Source organism: Silene latifolia, chromosome 9 (assembly GCF_048544455.1).
Source record: "Silene latifolia isolate original U9 population chromosome 9, ASM4854445v1, whole genome shotgun sequence".
Lineage (NCBI taxonomy): Eukaryota > Viridiplantae > Streptophyta > Magnoliopsida > Caryophyllales > Caryophyllaceae > Silene > Silene latifolia.
This window is the reverse complement of record NC_133534.1, coordinates 20740389-20762970: the sequence shown is the minus strand read 5'-3', so window position 1 is coordinate 20762970 and position 22582 is coordinate 20740389. Positions and strand designations below refer to the sequence as shown.

The following is a 22582-nucleotide window of genomic DNA, read 5'->3' as shown; positions in this document are numbered from 1 at the left end:
CCGAGCCCTCAGTTTGCTCATTGTTTCAGGAGACCGCAAAGAGGAGCCAACCAAAGACGTCATTCTACAAGCACGGGTGGTAACGTATAACTGCTCTGGAATTACACCCGGAACAATTGGCGCCGTCTGTGGGAAAAGATACTAGAAGCTAGTCACATTCATTCCCAAACAAAAAAAAAAAAAAAAAAACAAAAACCCACCCAAAAAGCTAAGAAGATGTCAAAACAACAAGAGGTATTCGTAACTGACGAAACCGAGTTCTGCCAAGATAATACCGTCCACAGTTCTGGAGTTGCGCAGCCCTCCACCGGCCGGGTAATTCAACCGGAGTACGGGATGCCAATAATACCAGATACGCCGCTGCCCGCCAACCAGGTCACCATCATGGGACATGTGGTCGATGCAGCGAAACTAAAGCTACTCCTGGACCTAATTGGTAGTACGTCGGCTCACACTGTCACACCGACAAGAGCGGCGGAACCCGTCCAGGAGACCAGGGCCCAGAATGTGACTCCAAGAGACCTGAATGGAGCACTGGAAGAAGCTGGCCCCGTCAAGACGCCGGAGGAGCCCAAAGTGCTAGTGGTAGACCTAAGTCCTTCCCGGACTCGCGGGAGGACGGCGTCGCCACAGCACCGACGAGGCCTGCCTCAGAGAAGTGAGAGAAGTCCGACTCGCCAGAGTCGGAGAAGAAGCCCGACTCACCAGAGTCGAAGAAGATGCCCGACTCACCAGAGTCGGAGAAGAAGCCCTTCCCGCCACGGGGAGAGGAGCCGGACTAGGAATGCGAGGAGCCGATCGCCGCGTGTCGTTCGACACGTGGTCAGACAGCCCCTCAATGCCTAAGTCCTTGAAACCACCGTGCCAACCAAGCTAAAGTTGCCGGCGTTCACATACAAAGGGGATAGCGACCCCACCGATCATGCCGAGGCCTTTGAGTCGTACATGTCGGTGTGGGAGCAACCCGACGAAGTCTGGTGCCGAGTCTTCCCAACAACCTTGCATGGGATGGCTCAGAGTTGGTACAAGGGGCTGCCCGACGGCTCGGTATCTTTACGCCGACCTAAGGGACGCCTTCTTAGCCCAATACTCTTGCAATAAAAGGAGGGCCGTGGAGACATCGGACCTCCCGACTATCAAGCGAGAGAGGCGAGTCTCTCCGAAGCTATGTAAAGAGGTTCGACGCCAAGGTTCAGCAGATTCGTGAGTCGAACAAATGAGGTGGCGCCTTCGCGATGAAAGGCCTCCCAAGGGGAGACTTAAAAAACGAGCTCATCAAGTGCGGCGGCTTGGGCTTAGACGCCGCAAGGAAGATGGCCGACCAGGCCATCAAGGTGGAAGACTATCACAAGACCTGGGTAGGCCACAGCGAGGCTGGGCACTCAGAGAAGAAGAGCCACCGGGAGGACAACCCGGATGAAAGACGCCGTGACAATAATAGGTCACGGTCTGATAGGTCTGCCAGGAAGCAGAACTCGGCGGGCGCCGGGGGGAGTTCAGGATCGTACTACCAGAAACGGTTCAATGGCCACACCCCCCTGGCCGCATCTGCCGCCGAGGTCTTCGCCCTAAGCAAGAACGAGGGCCAGAAGTGGGAAAGGCCCCCCAAGCCGAAGGGGGATGGTGACACGAGCCAGTACTGTGAATATCACGGCCACACCGGTCACCTTACTGACAACTGCCGGCATCTGAAGAATGCCATTGAAGAGCTAATCCGGAAGGGGAGCCTCGGCAAGTATGTTGCCAAAGGCCAAAAGACTGAGGCCGGCGGTTCAAATAAGAAATCCGTCTTTGAACAAATAGGAGTGATCCATGTTGTCATCGGGGGCAACGAGAACGGTGGGTCCGCTCATGGGCACAAACGGCACCTGAACGAGCTGTATCAGGCCATCAACTTTGTGCCCAAAACAGCGGTCCCCGCTTCCAACATCCCCGACATGACTATTGGAAAGAAGGACTACGAGGGAGTCATCGCCCCTCACAGCGACCCACTTGTAGTCCACTTGGACATATCCAACCACCTGGTCAAGAGGTGTCTGATTGACACAGGCGCCTACACGAACATCATGTTCAGGGAGTGCTTTCTCAACCTCGGTCTGAAGGTTGAAGACTTGAGCCCCTGCACCAATCCGTTGTACAGCTTTTTCGGGGCCGGCCTGGTACCTCTGGGGTTGATCAGACTGCCGGTGATGTTCGGCGAGGGGAATGCGGCGAAGAATGTCCTATCTGAGTTCGTAGTCATTGACGGCTCGTCCGCCTACAACGTCCTCATAGGCCGCGTCACTCTGAGCGAGGCTGATGCAGTAATGTCAATCCGGGCCCTGACACTGATGTATGTCTCGGACCGGGGGGAAGCGCATAAGCTCGTCTCCAAGGACGAGAAGGACGAGGTGGTCAACACCCAGATATCCACCAGAGGGTGCAACATGCAATCCCTCAAAGTGGCGAAGAAGTCAGGGAAGGGGAAGAGCCCATCCTCGCAGCAGGGGGGCGATCCGATGAATACCAACGTCGGCATAGTTGAAGGAACCCCGACCGACCAAGAAGAGCCGCATCCCGGCGTATGGGAAATAACTACTGACGGGTCCCCCACGGCGAATAGCTCAGGAGCTGCCATTCTTATCACCAGCCCAAACGGGGACGTGTTTGAGCACGCCTTGAAACTTACCCTCTCGACCTCAAACAACGAATCCGAATACGAGGCGGTGATAAATGGAGTCAAGTTAGCTAGGGCTGCCGGGGCGGAGCACGTCGTGGTGAAAACATGCTCACTATTGGTGGCCAACCAAATCAGTGGAGAGTACGAGGCTCGAGATGACGGGATAGTAAGATACCTGGAAAGGGTGGATGCCGACACCGCCAAATTGAAGTCCTTCCAGATACAGTACATTCCCAGGTCCGACGATCCCTCGAGACACACCGGCTGACAGACATGGAGGGTGCACCTTTGATGAGCCATTAGGGCACTGACAATCTCGGGAAAATTTTGTATAAGCGGCGGAGGTGCCCAAGACAACTGTGGGCACCCCGACCCACGTTTCTATCTAATGAAGAATCGTCCAAGTTTTCCGTCAAAGTGTTCATTTTCCCCCATAGTCACTATCAAGAAGCAGACGCCGTCGCAGTCATCCCAAGAAGTAGACGCTACGACAGTCAGCCCAAGAGGTAGACGCCGCAGCAGTCACTCCAAGAGGTAGACGCCACGGCAGTCACCATCAAGAAATAAGCACCGTCGCAGTCACCCCAAGAAGTAGACGCTACGGCAGTCACCCCAAGAGGTAGATGCCGCAGCAGTCACTCCAAGAGGTAGACGCCACGGCGAGCACCATCAAGAAATAAGCACCATCGCAGTCACCCCAAGAAGTAGACGCTACGGCGATCACCCCAAGAGGTAGACGCCGCAGCGGTCACTCACCAAGAGGTAGACGCCACGGCAATCACTATAAGGAAGCGATTTCATGACAGATCCTTGCCCGGTAGCGGTTGATACTCACGAAAGCAATCAAAGCACGCCCTAGGAACGTTAAACACGGTTGAGATACGCATTCTAACCGCTCGGTCAAAGCCGAGGTAGAAGCAAAAGAAGCGCTCAATTAATGACGTAAGAAGACAACTCGAGGCGAAGACAAGAAAAGACCTCGGCCAAGCCGGAGGCGAATAAGCAAACTCTTATTAAAAATGATCGGGTTACAAAGTGAGGAAAATACGGACGACGGCCGTCCCCATAAGGATAAGCCAAAACACAACCTACCAAAGTTGTACAAAATACAAGGAAAAGAAAGGCAAAAGGTTACGACATATCATTTAAGCGCCAAAAGATGGCGGGAGGGAAGGCTTAATAATTGGCCCCGAACAGCTAAAGCTATCCGAGACGCCGGTGAGCCTGGTGACGACCGCCCGTCTCCCTATGCCTTCTCTGCTTGCCATCATCGGCGTTAGCGATCGTCCTTAATGGGCGACCCGTGTCTCGGCGAGTCTCGGCTTTCTCAAGACCACGCCTCGGCGGCCTCAAATGCCTTCATCCTCTCGGCTTCCTCCTTGGCCGCCTTAGCCTCCTCGGCAAGGGGCCGCCTTCTCCGCGGCCGCCTCTTCCTCCTTCTTCACCCTTACCTCCTCCTTGGCCTTTTCCTTCGCGGCTTCCTCCTTAGCTTCGAGCTTGTCATCAAACAGCTCGTCAAACTGGCCCCACGGAAAGGAGCCATCAAGAGGGAAGAGCTCCTCAATCACTTCCTTGGCGCTTTCTTCGGCCAGTCCCGTATTGGGCGCACATGTTAGGGAGAAAAACGGTTTGGAGTCTCTCAATGTCCTCCTCCCTTTGGGCAATGATAGCATCCTTGTTCCGACCACCTTCCCCGGGCCCGGAACAAGCCCCTAAATTCGTTCCTCGTGTAAGGTAAAGGTCGGCGTGCTTCGAACGAGGTCACGCATCTCCCGCAGCCTTAGCGGCTTCGGCCGCCGCACCTCGGCCTTGGCTCTCTCGGCGAGGACTTCTCTTTCAGCGTCCTCCCGAGTTTTCTCTCAAAGACGGACGCCTCTTCACCTCATCCTTGGCCCTCTTAGCCTCCTTGTTCGCCGCGTCAAGTTCCAGCCTTAGCCGCTCGAGCTGTAGGGCAGCCTCAGCCATGGTCTTCTCTTGCTCCATAATGTGGGAGCCGGCTAGCTGAGTCCATTTCGCCAGCCTCTTGCCTATTCTCATCCCCTCCGCCACAAGCTCGGTGGGGAAACCTTCGAAGTAGGGGATCGACGGTGACATTTCTATCACCCGCCTTCTCAGTGTCGCTTCTCCAATTGCCGCACAGTGAGAACGGCGGCCGCCGACGGCGTTGATCTACAAAAAAGCCAATTAAAACATCCGTGTCGCATACATGGACGTATCGGAGAGCTCCGTCATCGAGAACGCCTAATTAACCGGCTAAGTCTGAGCCACAGGATATATCTGTACCATGTTTGGCCTTCTTGCTCGGAGGACGCATCTCCTCGCCGGCAGATTGCGAGATGCAGAGCAGCAGAATGTATCGGCGGCAGGGTGGGCTCTTTCCTTTTACGGACAAGGGGAGATCCCTCCGCATCGGAGTCCCCCCCATCGGTAATGTCAACGATCTCCACCGTCTCCTTCTGGACTGAAGGGATGGAAGGTGGAACGGATGTCGACGCCGTCGCCGCCGAAGACTTTGTTTTCCGCGTTCGGCGCGACATGTTACTAGCAACCCTCGCCTGGGCCGCCTCCACATTCAGGCCTTTCACCGCTGATCCATCGATCATTCGGCGACGTCCTGCGATCACGGGCCAGAGCCTTAGGGTGCAAATCAGCAACGGTCTTATCCTTGTGCAGCCCCATCCTCCGAAGGATATCCTCAGACAGGTCTGGTCCGAAGTGGTCTGCAAAGGAAGCAAAGCAAGAGTTAAGTAGAAGTAAATCGAAATTCAAGAAAAAGAAACGTTGAGAGCAGAGATGGGCCCCACACCGACCCCACTCACCCTGCGCTAGGGGCGGTATGAGGCCGACATGGGAGAGCGGTTCATCCTGAAGAATGATCTGCGTCGGAGGAATCCATATTTTCGACACCCCACTCTTGTCCGTCTCAAAGAGCCTCATCGCCAGCTTCTCATCCTCATTAAGAGGGACCTTGCTGGCGTCCATCTTAAGCTTTTTCCGGTGACCCATCCGTCATGCTCCGCCTCGCCTCGCACCGCAAATTAACCTGGTCTTTGGAAGGACCGGGCGCGGATAGTCATCCCAAGACCTCAACGTACACCCACCGATCTTTCCAGTCCTTGCAGGAGGAAAGCTTATCGACGGAGATGTAACCCGGCTCCACTTGCACGTTGTACCATCCGACACGACCGGGAAACAACGGCCGAAGGTGGTGAAGCCGATGGAATAAATTAACCGTTGGGACCTCCCCCTTGAAGAGACAGAGCCAGACAAAGCCGACTATGGTCCTAATAGCCAACGGGTGCAGTTGGGCCACGGCGACGTTCATGGCTCTAATGATAGCCGTGACGTAATCATTCAGCGGAAACCGGAGCCCGTACTCCAAGTGCCGGATGTATACGCCGGTGCAACCCGGTGGAGGACAACAGATGGCCTGGCCCTCCTCAGGGATAACAATTTTGTACCCCCTGCCAAAGTAGAAATGGCCCTCGAAAAATGTCTCGCCGGAACAACTGGCGAACTTATGGGTCCAGACACGGTCAAGGCGGACCTTACAGGCCTCGCCGTGATCCATAACGTACTGCCTCCCCTCATCAGGATGAGCCCTTTCAGCATCATCATCACCGTCGTCATCATCATCATCATCGTCCTCCCAATCCTCCAAAGCTTTTGGATCGACTTCGGGAGACGGAGACCTAGGGCCCCCAGACCTTATCGGGATGGAATCTAGCATCTCCTCCTCATCAAGACGCGGCGGGGAACCCCCCGGCGCACGGTTACTAGGACCGGCATCAGCAGAAGACATGATTCACAACGAAAACTTAATGAAAAAAAAAAATCAAAAATTTGATTGTTTACCTTGAAGAAAAATGCTACGCCGGAGTAACAAGTCTGAAAGCTAGAGAGAAGTTTCGCCAAAGAAGGCTAGAAAGAAGAAAATTTTATAGAAAATGAAATTGGTGGCCAATTTCAGGGACTAACTGCCCTATTTATAGGGAAAAGCCCATGAAGAAGGACCAATCGGGCACGACCCATGAAACGCCAAACCAATCAAAGAAATGACACGTGTCAGACATGCAACCACGGAATGTCAATCGTTGCAATAGTTGAACGTCAATCAATGCAACAGTGACCAAGCGTCTTCAACACGCCCCTTCATATCTCTCTGCCTGTTCATCTACCTCAACAAATTCCTAAGTATCCGTTTATCCGCCGGCCACATGATCAACCAAGCCGAAAGCACCGGCCAGGGGGCAATCGAAACAACCGCACTCTCCACCCCGGTCTCGGCCAAATATCATTGCCTCTTTCCACATCGGATGTCCATTACACATCCATGTGGAGGGGGGGGCATATGGTACGGCCTAAGCAGAGCCATGCCGGGGAAGAAGAGGCCGGGGAAGAAATTTTCACTTGCGCAGAATATACGCTCAACATACATCGGAGCTCATACCACGGCATAGACTACGCTGGGGCAAATTGATGGGGCATATTTCGCACCCGACCGACCAATCGATATTGAGCAAGGTCAAAGATATCCACAAAAGAAGTCAACGGCTTAGACAAATTTAACCCAACGCGCAGCTGTCGGCTGTCTCTTGGGTCCCGGGGGCAATCAAGCCAGCCGAGGCACACATCCGCGAACTCATATCCAAGACCCCTCGGCGGTGAGTCAACAGGGCCCGCCGGCCTGCCATGGGTCCCTCGGCCGAGGGATAGATCAGTCTTTCCACCTGCTAGCCACTTGGCCACTTGGCCACTACGTGACAAAAGGTGAAAGTCTATAAATACTCCTCAACTCTCATTGAGGAGGAGATCCACAATTTAACCTAAGAATCACTATTCATCTGGTAATATCTTCCTTATCTCTCTACAATATATACTTCACCAAGTAACAACAACTTATCTCTCTAAGTTTACTGACTTGAGCGTCGGAGTGAGTTCGCTCGGCCCAAAGTCGAGCCCTCAGTTTGCTCATTGTTTCAGGAGACCGCAAGGAGGAGCCAACCAAAGACGTCATTCTACAAGCACGGGTGGTAACGTATAACTGCTCTGGAATTACACCCGGAACACTATTATTTCACTTCTACATATAATTTTCGTTCTCAAATCAATCGTCTCTATAAAAAAAATAACTCAGTATTTAGTACGAATTAACCAACAAAACATTTATGTTTTATTATAATTTTGTCGTTTATTTTTAAACGTAAATTTGAATACCAACATTTAACTTTGAGTATAAATGTGTAATAATTTTTTGCACAAATTACGATATATTGTACAAGATAATATATGTGTATAAAATAAATTATCATTATTTGAACAAAATTGTTATCCAAAATTTGTTCCAGAAATTTTCCAAGCCATTGACATTTGACACAAAATATGTGCTCTTTTATTTGAGATTATCTATTAATTAATAAACAATACATTCATAACTTATGAGTTTATATCTTAAGTTTCTTTACCTTTGATTTTACCTCATTTTTGTGCCTTTTGTATCTCTTCCCTCTTCAAATTACTCACATGATGTTTTTCTTATCTCCAGTCACATACATTTCATGATACTTTAAAGTTTATATAAAAAAAAAAATTATATTGACCAGAAGGTAAAACATTAACATGTCAACAACTTGACAAACGAATAATAACATTGTCACATATAAATCATTTTAAAACCAAATGAAAAACATGAATTCAGATATAAAGCAAACAATTTATAAAAACCAAAAACATAAAAATTAAAATATACTTTGTAGGACCACCACCACCACAACAACAACAACAACAACAACAACAACAACAACAACAACAACAACAACAACAACAACAACAACAACAACAACAACAACAACAACAACAACAACAACAACAACATACAAATATATGTTCTCATCATAATCAAATAAATAAATTAAATCATAAAATATGTAGCCCACAACTTAGAAATTGATGGGTAAATGAAAAATAGGTATTAAATAAATAAATGAACTGAATATAAACTATTATATGTATTATTATAGCTTTTATAGCCATTACACAACCATTGATTCCAATATTTAAATTTTATTTTTAATTTATTTTGTGTTATTGTTGAATAAGATAATTGAATGTCGAGAAACTCAATAGGTGAATTAAATAAGAAAAAATGTTAATAAAAATGGTAGAGGTTAAGCAATATGAAGAGTTTTAATCAATTTATTAACATATTTTATTATAAAAATTAATTAAATAGGAAAAAGCATTAATTAATTTGGTGGGTGTTAACTGTTAAGTATTATAAAGAGTTTTAATCAATTTATTAACATGTTTTATTAGAAAAATGAATTAAATAGGTAAAAACACTTTATAAAAATGATGGATGTTAAATAATATGAAAAGTTTTAATTAATTTATTAACATGTTTTACAAAAGTTTCAATTAAAATGTCAGTTTTAATTATAAATTATGAAACTTTGATGTAAATTTATAAGGGTTACATAAACTTTGGAAAATAATATATTTAAATTAATGTCATGTAATAAAAAGTTGATAATTCATGTCATATTTATTCATATTTATTCGTCATGTGACATTAAAAATTTGTCATGTCATGTGTAATATGTGACGTGACTTTTTGTTAATGCTAAGTGGAATTGTATACGTGACATTTTAAGTTCCCCTTTTAATAATATTGTATAGATATAATTTTTTTTTTGTTTTCAATTTCATTTATTCTTCTTCATTCTTAATTTCTTATGTATTCAGTTTTTTTATTTCGAATACATATAATATTACTCCATATGAAATATCTTGAAATTATTAACTTATAGTTAATGCGTATTTTTTTATTGTAATTTTTTTTGAGTTAATTAAGTTTAAAGCTAATGGAATATGGATGGATTTTTAAAGAAAATAAGTGAGTTAAATTAATGCAATCTTATCTTTATTAATTCAGAAGACAATACTCAATCCAGGATGTGCCACGTCATTAATTCAACTTTTTTTTTTGGAAATACATGTTATGGTGGGACCCGTTAGTGTGCAATGTATTTATTTTTTCAGAATTCCGGTTATACAAACATGCGACAAATTCCGTCTTAGAACAAATACTATGAAATAATACTATGAAATTATTTTATACATTCCGAATAAATGAAATTAATGGCATATAAGCGGAATGAATTACAAATCGAAATAAATAAAACTAATTACAAATAAATGAATTACCTAATTTTTTAAAAAAAAATTAATATAAATAAAATTACATAATTACGAGAAGGAATTACATTTAATTATGAGATTGAATTACATATAATGCGAATAAATTACATGCATAATTTTTAAAAACTAGATAGTGCGATATATTTAAAATCTTATCTTTATTAATTTAGAAGACAATACTCAATCGAGGACGTGCCACGTCATTAATTCAACCTTTTTTTTTGGAAATACATGTTATGGTGGGACCCGTTAGTGTGCAATGTATTTATTTCTTCAGAATTCCGGCTATACAAACATGCGACAAATTCCGTCTAAGAACAAATACTATGAAATAATACTATGAAATAATTTTATACATTCCGAATAAATGAAATTAATGGCATATAAGCGGAATGAATTATAAATCGGAATAAATAAAACTAATTACAAATAAATGAATTACCTAATTTTTAAAAAAAATTAAATAATAATAAAATTACATAATTACGAGAAGGAATTACATTTAATTATGGGATTGAATTACATATAATGCAAATAAATTACATGCATAATTTTTAAAAACTAAATAGTACGATATATTTTAAAAAATATATCCTTTGTTATTTCCTCTTAAACCATTGCATGTGAACACGTATTTGTAACAAGTTTAAACATTAATTATGTAGATCGCTGTTTTAGACCAACTAGATAAGTACAATAAAAATGCAAAAAAAAAAAATACATCCAAAAACATTAATACCGGCTCAAATAAATAACCGTGCAATTTTGCACGGGTTTAAAACTAGTATAATAATAAATTTATAATTCATGTTATATTAGTTTGCCAAGTCACATTGTTATTGAGTACGTTGTTTTTTTTTTTTATCCCATGTGGCATTGTCTACGTGACATTTTGAGGCTAACCTAAAAATTATTTCACAAAAAAACAAGCCACCAGGAGTTAAACCTTGCACCATTTGCTTAGAAAGTGAAAGCCTTGACCAACTGAGCCACATTTAAGTTGTAAACATATGTGATCCTCAAAAATATTTATTTCTAAATTTTCATGGTGGGCACGTGCCCACCCGTAGATCCGCCCATGATTGTGACTTGTGCTCCTTCATGGGAGCGATTTGGGTCAGATTAGGATACATTGTTGTACTGATAGTTACTTGTTTCGAGATGAATATTAGTTTTAGCAATGTTTAGGGTTGGAAGACCGTCATTTTTCCGGCCAAGTTGGCCGGTATAAACCAGAAATTGACAATTGTACAGGAAAAAGAAAAGAAATTATTTCTTTAGCGATCATATTCCTGCTGTTATTGTTCAAAATATTCATTATGTTGACATATTTGCGACTCCGTATCTGTTATATGTTCAAACACAAAAACTTAGGAGAGACCGCATCTCAATAAATTAGTGAGAGACGACCCATTTAGAGTTGTACTGGATCCAAATTATACCATATTTTAATATAATAATTCTAATTAATTTAATTAATTAATTATTGTTAAAATCACCCACTATTTTAGGCAGTTGCAAACTACTTGATAAACTTCCTAATATTGAGCCTCAATCATATCATCATTTCCCAAAAAATTTGTAGAAATTTTTTCTTGTATCTTCCACTTTCTTCTACATTCACATCTAATTTAACTTTCATTAGATCAATCATCTCCATCTTATTTACACACATTACCCGGATTTATATTTCTTTTGGAATGGAAATTGATCAAGGTTTGTTAGTTATTTAGTCTACTGTGTATTATTTAGTCTACTAAGTATTATTTGTAATGGAAATCAATCATTTCATGCATCATTTTTGAAATTTTTAAAATCATTTAAATTTTCGATGCAGTAAATGAGATCCACGAAGAGACGACGATGACTATGGAAGAACGATTTATTTGTTATGTTGAAAACTTTTGTTTACAAATTAATTTGTTTTCTTTGTAATTTGTAGCACTAGCGATGATAAAAAATACTGAAGATGATCATTCGATACCGACTGAGGAAGATGATCTCCCAATAACAACGAATGATGGTAAAGAATTATTTCACCATTTTTCCATCAATTTCGTACCTTTTTTCTCTTGTTACGTACGTTGATATGTGATTAGTTTACGCCATTTCACTTCCCATTTCTCATGCATTTTGCCTTCTTTAGCACGTTTTTAGCTCACTCTCGCTCGTGTTTTGCCCTTTATTCCATGTACCTTGATATTATGACTCCCCGTACTCCTTTGTAGGGGATTGGCCTTGGAAAAGGGAAGACGGAATGAAGATCGAGAGAAGAAGCTAACTCGTGTTAGCTTGAGAAGAAAAGGAGTTGAAAAAGCTGAGAAGTGTGTTCTGTCGGCACACCGGCGGTCGGTCTTGCCACCGGCAGAACACCCCCATCTGACATTACCAAGAGAAAAGAAAAGAAGCTGAAGAGTGTGCTCTGCCGGTAGGCCGGCAGCCGGTCCACCGGCAGAGCACCACATCCCACATTGAATTAAAGTTGAGGAGAATTAAATTATTTGGTCTCGCTACCGGTAGACGAACCAGTAACCGGCCAGCCGGTAGAAGACACACCAACGAAGACTTTGGAGCATATAAAAGTGTGTTCTGCCCTGCCGGCAGCCGGTCCACCGGCTGAACACGCATGCACTACTACAGATACAGGCTATAACAACGATTTTTAACCGTTGTTATATAAAAAAACGGACGTTATTAAAGCGTCCGTTGTTAAAGATTTTAACAACGGTTAGTTTTCCTAAGAAACCCGTTGTTAAAACTATTAACAACGGTTTTAAGTATAAAAAACCGTTGTGAAAAGGATGACTAAAATTTGGTGGGAAAGTTATAACAACGGTTACAGTATAAAAAACCGTTGTTATAACTAAAGACAACGGTTTTTTTTAAAAAAAACCGTTGTTGTTTGTTTTTAAAAAAATAAATAAATTAAATATTACTAGATGCATGCATAATTACGGCCCGTTATAATTCTGATTCATGCATTATTACTGCCAATCCCTGCATATGAATGGACAATATATGGAATGAGAAGGGTTATATGATTTGAAGCAGAGATATGATGGCACAACTTCCTAAATATATATTAATTAAAAAACAACTCAAACGACACATTACTTAGTATAAATACATGCATTATCTCAACCACCATTCCATTATCTCACTATCTCCAAGCCCTATCTGCTAAAACAAACTCCAAAACCTAAATCTTTCAAACAAACTCCAAACTTCATCAACAATGAATGATACCATCCGTAAGACTGTTACTTTGACCGAGCACAACAAGAGTTTCATCCGCCGGTTGCTCGACATCAAGGACAGGTATGTGTTTGTGTATGTTTGTGTTTGTGTTTGTGTTTGTGTATGTTTGTGTTTGTGTTAGGTTTGTGTTTTGTGGCTGTAGCTGATCTGTGTTTGTGTGGTTTATAGTATGGAAAGTATTGACAACGGTTGTTAAACAAAAACCCGTTGTCAATATATATTGACAACGGGTCCATAGTAAACCGTTTTAATTACTTTTCACTAGCTTTGCGCCAAATTATTAACAACGGTTGTTCATGTTTGACCCATTGTTAAAACCTATAACAACGGTTATCGAACCATAACCGTTGTAATTAATTTTAGTAAAATTCGCGCCATCCGTTCTACAACGTCTTATGGTGATTTTCGTGAATAAGCGTTGTTAAAGGGGCGTTGTAGTTGCCTGGATTTGTAGTAGTGATGCCAGTTATTTTCCAAAAAATCCAAGTCTAAATTGCAAAGGTCGCGCTACCGGTAGGCTGACCGATAGCCGGTCCACCGATAGAATACTGCTGCGGATTTTGGGCCTCATTTCCTCTTCCTTTCTAATCCAATGAAAGACTATAAATACCCCCTCCCTTAACCATTTGTACACACAACCCTAGATCTAATTTATTTTCCTTACAAGTTTGAATCTCTCCTAATTAGTTCACTAATCTTTCCCTAATTAGAACAAGTTTTTCAATAATTATATCATTATTAGTGTTAGTAATTGGGTTGTAAGAAGATTGAAGGTTTCTCCTTTCTTATTTTCAATCCAAGTTCCTTTCTTTGCTATTGAGTTGGTATAATTTCTCTCCTTAATTTCATTTGTTTACATTTGCTTCTTTCTTAAGTTTTGTTTAGTTGTTTATGTTAGAATTCCACTCTTTGTTGTTTTATTGTTGTTTTTCTCCCTATTATTCATATTTTCCTTGTTCACCATTGTTTTTTGCACCCAAAGATTGAATCTTTGAGCCTCTTGTGTTAAAGATTGAATCTTTGAGTTCCTTGTGTTAAAGTTTATGGGTCATTTTTGGGTCATTTTTGGGTATTAATGATTTGTGACCCTTGTCCACCAACGAGAGTTGGTTAGGTTGGGAATCGGGTACCCGGAATTTGATCTTATTGCTAACCTAGGTTGAGACCGAAAGGGAGAACCAAGGGAGAGTACCTCTAGTTTATGGTTTGAAATCGACCTCCGAGAGGAGGAGTGGGATGACCCGGAATTCGATGGGGGGCTTAATGACCTTAGCCAATATTAGACTACCTTGGGAAAATGCATGTTTTTGGGGTAGTCGGGTGTTAAGCTAGGGATTCCGACCTTCGAACCGGAGAGGGGGGTTGGTGGTTAGTGCTAGTGTCCTATTTCGAACCCGAGAGGGGGGTCTTAGGCAAATTAGAGTCATCTCCTTCTTACTTGTCTACCCGAATAATTAGCCTAGAGAATCGTGATGTGGAATTACGAATTGTTATGGGAGAACCGAGTTCTAGGCCTTTTAATCATTTGATTTACAAATTAATCTTATCTTACTCATTTTTCCTTCTCTTGTTAAATTGCATTTCATTTTGTTTAGTTTAGTTGTTAGATTAATACCCTCACCTTATTATTGTCGACTTAGCTAAGCTTAAGGATTAGAACGATTAGTAGTCTACCTAACTCCTTGTGAGATCGACCCTCAATTTTTCACAACGACAACCGTACACTTGCGAGGTATAATTTGATAACCATCATACATGCAGAGTTTTCGTACCTTTTTTTCCTTGTTATGTACATACAGAGTAGACAAATAATCAGTCGCATCAATTTCGTACCTTTTTTCTCTTGTTACAAACGTACAGAGTTGTCGTACCTTTTTTTCCTTATTACGTACCTACAGAGTAGACAAATAATCAGTTGTAACAATTCCGTACCTTTTTTTCTCCTCAATCACTTGAGTACCGTTATCCTCTAATTACGTACAATTGCTCCCTTGTTACAACAAAGGTATTTAAGGTTTCCCTATTGGATGATCCTGACACTTATCATGTCGTAACCTTGTACTCTTATCTCATCACAAATACTATTCTACAACCAGTTGTATAGTAGCATTGTACAACCGCCTCAAATTTGTTGAGCTCTTACACAAAGTTGTTGACCTATTTTACAAGTTATTGAACTATTTTACTAAGTTATTGAGCTTAATAATTATTTTGTTAAGCTCAATAACTTTGTACCATAGCACTATAATTTTGTTAATAAAACTCGACAACTTTATAATAAAGCTTAACTACATTAAATAGGTTGTATATACAATCAGTTGTATAATACATCAACTGTTATCTCATGTTCATGCTGAAAGTTTGATGAAGTTGGAATTTTGTGCTATCACTCCCTTCATGTATTCCATTTGAGTTCAGTCTCTGATATTCGATATTCTTAAAAGATATATCAAGAAAAGGTGGTCACGATATGAAAAATCAGAGGTATAATATCACGTTTAATAATTTTTTTAAACTTTACACATTAACAAATATTTCACAACTTTTTAATTCTCGTACCTATTGATGTTAAACCAGTACCTTATATTTCTGTCATTGTACTTATATGTCCCTTTTCTATGCCATAGGTGTGGGAACGGATGAGAGAATTGTCTGCTGGTATTGTGCCATTAGTAGAACGTCTTTCCTGGCGTCGCGGTATTCTGTGCAACTTTCACACCCTCATACTACAAAGTCAAGGGTCAAATGAAGCAAGGACTTTCTTAGACCAAGTTTACACAAGTGCATGCGCTGGTGTACGTAAAATTCTTGAACAATCATCTATTATCCAAAACACCAACAACGACAACCATGATGCACCTCAAAGAGTGCTCAGCCCCAAACGATCAAAGACAAAGGGCCGAAGTGATAGGTTGAAGCGTCCTACTAAAAGTAAGAATACGAAGGGAATGGGAGTTCGTTCAACTTTAGCCAATTGTGTAGTACCATATACTCCACCACTAGGTTTAGTTTAGATTTGTTTGAGATTCATAGACTACCTTGAAATGTTTTTTCCCCAATGTTCTACTTTGTTTGACACAACTGAGTTGCAATTTTAGTTTTAATTTAATCTCCAATACACAACTCATACTATAATTCAAGAGTTTACTTATATACTTTTGCTAACGGTACAAAACATACAAACGGTGGCACATAGCTCACTTTAATTCCGTACTGTTTCGAATAAAACGAGGTACTAACCCGCATCTATTATGATACATTCTTTAGTAATGTTAGTATCATCCTTATATTATACTATGAAAAGTATAACTCATTAGCGACAATGTTGTACAAATTACTAAAGTTGAACGTCATACATAAACAAGATACTAAACTAGATGGATTTCATAATTATATTATACTTTGAAAAGTATGATACATTCCTTATAAATGAGAGTACCAAAATTATAATAAAGTTATATGGACATGCCACCAATGGATACACTTCCGAAATTTCAAAGCTACAAGAACGCAATCACAATATTTACCCAAAGGCCATAGAGCTATAATAAATAAACTTAACTTGCATAACGCTTCCAATATGATGTCTAAAAAGTGTACAACAAACTAAAACAAAATAATCCAACTACATAACCAACAAAAAGTTATCCTAAATGGTGTTCAATAATACATAAATAAATTAAAGTCACTTCTTCTCATTGGCTTCATGCTTCCTCGCTACTTTCACTCGAATTAGTCGGTGGATTAATGTTTCGGAATCTATTAAATCCAACATCATTGATACCGAGGTTAAATGAAGGCATTTATTTTGTAGTATTAGTCGCCTCAAAAACACGCTGAACTAACTCATCACATGAACGCATTATATCTTCGTTACCAACCAATTGTGTAAAAGTGACTTCGCCTTCACCATTTTCAACATTTTCAACACCCTCGGCATCTTCAACATCCTATCTATCTCATCTAGTACAGTAAAATGGCAACAAATTAATGTAGTACGGTACAACTTATCTATATTAAGGCACAAGTACAAAATTTAAAAATACAGATACAAGATGTAAGTAAGAGATACAAACCCAAAAAATTAAGGTACTATACAAGAAGGATACAAGTTAGCTATGTTAAGGTACAAGTACAAATTTTAAAAAAGTAGATACAAGATGAAAGTAAGAGATACAAAACAAACAAATTAAGGTATTATACAAGAAGGATACAAGTTAGCTATGTTAAGGTAGAAGTACGAAATTTTAAAAAACAGATACAAGATGTAAGTTAGAAATACAAAACAAACAAATTAATGTACCATACAACGAAGATACAACTTAACTAAGGTACAAGTACAAAAAAAAAAAAGATACAACTTAGCTATAACAAGGTACAAACTTTATAAACATGGGTACAATACGTAAAAGAGAAACAAAACCACAAATTACAGGTACAACCAAACAAATAAACAATCAAACTATGCTAATATACAAAATATGAGAATAAAGGTACAAATCAGAGAATACTTGAAACGAGAAGTTTGTACAAGGAATAAGACCGACACAAATTATACAAGTATAATGCAATTTTAATGCAACTCAGCAAAGTTGGGTACAATTAAACACCGTCACCTTTCTTCTTCATCAGGAAAGTACCAGAAAGCAACACCGTCACATACACTCGGTTTTTAATTAAGGAGGTACAAAAGTAAACAAAACAATGGTACAAATTAATAATGGATCCGATTATTGACGAAATGTTTACGCATTTAACAACAAATCATCCAACCAAATGAGGTACAAAACACAAAAAACCGACTCATCAACGATTTTTAGACAAATAAAACAACATGCAATTACGGAAACTGATCCGATTACTCACAATCAATATAAATCGTTTGTTGTTTATCCTAGTACACACAACATCAATTAGATATTTGATTTTCAATAAAATAACGCACATGCAACCTAAAAAAAATAATAAGATGGATTTAAATCGAAAAATTCAAAATAAACCGTTACCAAGTACAAGTTTCACTCTCTTCCTTGGTGCTGCTTAACGGGGCTCTTCCTCGTCATGTTCTTCCTCATTCTGAAATTTGAGTTTAAAATTTGGGTGAAAAAATGGTGATTTGGAATGTAGAATGAAAAGTACAAGCGAAAATGGTTTATGGAAAGTTTAATTATTGAGAAGTTGACGGCCGAAGATTTTCTGGGAATTTGATTACAAATAATATTCTTTCCTTTTTTTTCTTATTTACCTATATTAATGAATAATTAATTGATGATTTTTCCTATTCTCTATGCCTATATCCGTATTAAAGAAAGTGGTATGGTCCACTTGTTTAATGGTTAGTCTTTCACTATTATATTGAAAGACGGTCTCTCAGGAGACCTACTGATGTTCAAATGATGTCGCATGGCTTGTTTAATCTTCGAATTGGTGATCTGCGTTAAACAAAAAGAGATGGGACACGAGTTGAAACACAAGCTTGATGATAGGCGTATTGTTACTGAACTGCAAAAATGTTTCCTCGGGATCCCTGGGACTCAAAATACTAGGGGCGATATTTAGCAAACCCACATTAACCTATAATAAAACTTGCATTTGTTACTAAAACTAATTTGAATGTCCGTGCGTTGCAACGGGGTAATTAACTTATTTATAATGCAAAAAAGAAAACCTTATAAGGGTTTAATGTTTACCTTCTATGTCTAATGATTTGTTTACATATTATTAAAATATCTTTTTCATAAAAAATAAAAGATTAATATATACGTGGGTTAACTCTTATTTATAATCATATAATCACCCCACCTTATACTATTTTTTCGATGTGTGACAATTCTACTATTTATAAGTAATATATTCACCAAACTTGGATTATTTTTCTGATGTGGGACAACTCTACTATTTATACGTAGTATATCATCAAACTTGCATTGTTTTTCAATGTGGGACAAATAACATACTCAGAATTACACCATCTTTTTTGCACTTAGTTTGACATTCAACCAGATCACGAATAGCGAATACGGACAATTGCTACTCATTATATCTAATAGTTATATTTAAATTTAATAATATGATCAAGTACTCTCTATTAATATTTGTCGTTGTTTTTCTTCATTTTTTTTATCATAATTGAGATACGGAAATTTCCCGTGGTACCCCTTAATTTTGTCAGATTTTCCATGTTACCCCTACTTTAAGAATCTGCCTATGGTATCCTTGAGGTTCCATTTTTTTTTTGCCCATGGTACCCCTAATGTAAAGGCTGTTAAATGGGCGTTAAGTTTGATGGCGTGACAATAAAATAACAATTAAAAAATAATACCCCCTTTCTTGTTTTATTGTTACGGATATCTCTCTCTTTTAAATGAAAATTTAATTAACTATATCATTATAATATTGGAAATTTCTCATGATAACCTTAAACTTTGATAGATTACACATGATACCCTTAATTTTAAGGTTCTACAAATGGTACCCTTGTGTTCACCTTTTTCTTTTCCAGAATACCATTTGACAACTTCCGTCATAACGCCATTACTCCTATGACTTTTGATGCCTTTTTCTTTTGTTATCTATTACACAAACACTTCATCATCTAATTCTTAAATCCATATTTTATTTAATAAACTAACATTTAATAACTAAATAACAAAACACAAATAGCATGACATGCTCATCTAGTTACTCATAGGAGTAACGACGTTATGTACAGACTTAAAATTAGGGGTATTATGTGTAATCTAACAAAATTCGAGGGTACCATGAAAAATTTCCGTTATAATATTGACCATTTATCGATCTTTCTCACACCTGAAAAAATGTTACAACTTTAAAAATTTAACATTAAATTCAAGATTATGTTTAAAGTCTCTTATATAATATATAAGTATACTTTGAGAGATTCAATACATTTGGAATGATACCTAAGTTCCAAGGATAAATCCTATTTATAATCACGGGATCACCCTACCTTATGATAATCTTATGATGTGGGACAATTCAACTATTTATACGTAATATATATTTATCACACCTATATTATTTTTCAATGTAAGACGTGTTCCGGGTGTAATTCCGGAGCAGGATTGTGACCACTTGAGCTTGTAGAACGATGTCGTTGCTCGTCTCTTCCTTTTACTCTTTCCTGTAAAGATGAACAAACTGAGGGCTCGGCTTGGGGCCGAGCGTACTCACTCCGACGCTCAAGTCAGTAAACTTAGAGAGATAAGTTGTATGTTTAACTTGGCAAAGTATATTGTAGAGAGATAAGAGAGTTTTATACCAGATTTTCCAGTTGATTTCTCAATGAGAGATGTGGAGTATTTATAGACTTTCACCTTTTGTCACGTAGTGGCCAAGTGGCGTAGCGGGTGAAAGAACTGTCTTACCCTCGGCCGAGGGACCCATGACAGGCCGGCAGGCCTGGTTGACTCCATGCCGAGGGGACTGGATGCGAGTACACGGATATGCCTCTCGGCCGGCTAGTTGCCGAGCCGAGACCCAAGTGACAGGCCGACATGCTTTGTCGGTTAGGCCGTTTTTCCTTTGACTTGTTGTCTTTTAGTTTTGACCTTGGTCAATATGTTGACTTGGTCAGCGGGTGCAGAATATGCCCCATCAATTTGCCCCCAGCGTAGTTTATGCCGTGGTATGGACCTTCGATGCGTGTTGAGCGTATTCTGCGCATGTCGAACTTCTTCCTCGGCTTGGTCCTGTTCAGGCCGTACCATATCCCCCCTCCACATTGTTGTGTAATGGACATCGAATGTGGAAAAGGAAATGGCGCTGGCCGAGACCAAGGTTGGGAGTGCCGTGTGCTTTTGATTGCCCCCGGCCGGTGCTGCCAAGCCTGGTTGATCAGCTGGCCGTTGGCAAGTAGATACCAAGGAGCGTGTCGAAGAAGATGGGTACCGGGACCAAGCTGAAGATGCTACAAGGGATGCGATTAAGAAGCTCCTTCCTGAAGGCACTTTTCCGTGGCAAGATTTTGACAAACTTCTGGATGAGAAGGCGGCTGCTGAGGAGGCCAAGGCCGCGGCCGAGGCGAAGGCGGCGAAGGCTGCTCAGGAAGCTGCGGCCAAGGCGGCCCATGATGCTAAGGTGAAGGAGGCTAGAGAGGAGGCCGAGAAGGCAAGGGCACGTGAAGGCGCCAAGTCGTCCTCCGGGCCGTCCACCGACGGTGATGCTTCGCTGCTGCTGCTTGGTGGCGGCGGCAACAAGCATAGGGAGACGGGCGGTCGTCACCAGACTCACCTGGCCCTTCGGACAGCTTCAGCTGTACGGGGGCCTGCTTTTGAGCCTTTCCTCCCTGCCACCCTTTTGGCGCTTCATGTCTTAATGTTGTAATTTTTGTTGTTCCTTCTTTTTTGTTAAACTTTGGTAGGTTGAGCTTAGGCTATCCTTATGGGGACGGCCGTCGACTTTATCTTGTCTCACTTTTAAACATTTTCAATGAAGTTTGTTTATTTGCCTTCAGCTTGGCCGAGGCTTTGATCTCATCCTCCATTCAGTTGTCTTCCTACGTTTTTAAACATATTGAGCGCTTTTTTCGTTTTACCTTCGGCTTGGCCGAGGCAATTAGATTGCGTATCTCAACTGTACTTAAACATTTTTAGCATATTGGTCGTGCCCTCTGCTGCACCTGAACAGGTCGAGGTAGCAAGATTCACGTTTCCTAATTTGCTCAGCAACATGTTGGCATGTCGGTCGCTTCCTCCTCCGCTCTCGGTCTGGCCGAGGCGGTCAGATTTGTGCTTCCCAACTGCTGTTGTAAACATGTTGGCATATCGGTCGTTTCCCCCGTCACTCCCGGCTTTGGCCCAGGCAATCGAGGTTACGGCTCGACTGCATTCGTATCTATAGACATATTGATCGCTTCCTCTGCCACTCCCGGATTGGCCGAGGCAGTCAGATTTGCGTTTCTCAACTGTACTTATACGTTCTTAAGCATGTTGGTCGCTTTCGCGAGTATCAACTGCATTCGTAGTGACTGCCCGGCTTTGGCCGTGGCGTCTACTTTGGTACGATTACGGAGGGGACAAGCATTTCGATGGAAAACTTGGATCACTCTTCATAAGATATAATCACGCGTTGGGGTGCCCACAACGGTCTCGGACACCTCCTTCGCTATACGAAATATTTCCTAAGGTTGTCTGTGTTCCAATGGCTCATTAGAGGCACACCTTCCATGTCTGTCAGCCGGTATGTCCCCGACCCCATTTCTTCAACCACCCTATAGGGTCCCTCCCAGTTGGCCGTCATCTTACCATGGATGTTTCCTTTGTTGGTTGCGGCCGACTTTCTCAGGACTAGATCTCCTACTCTCAAGTCCCTTTTGTGGACCCTACGGTTATAGGCTCTTCTCATTCGGTTTTGATATACTGCCAAGTTGAGCCGTGCCGTATCTCGACTTTCTTCGACCAGTGTCTAGGGAGGCTCTCAGGCCTTCTTCATTTTCGACTGGGT

At 41.2% G+C, this 22582-nt stretch overlaps 1 long non-coding RNA gene across 1 annotated transcript; it reads right to left on the bottom strand.

Annotated features, from left to right (window-relative positions):
- Positions 1–16561: 16561 nt before the first annotated feature.
- On the bottom strand, positions 16562–18363 carry LOC141602500 (uncharacterized). Its single transcript, XR_012524485.1, has 2 exons — positions 18124–18363; positions 16562–17080 (listed from the first exon to the last, which is right to left on the bottom strand). It is a non-coding gene; the product is annotated as an uncharacterized LOC141602500 (long non-coding RNA).
- Between the last annotated feature and the right edge of the window lie 4219 nt (positions 18364–22582).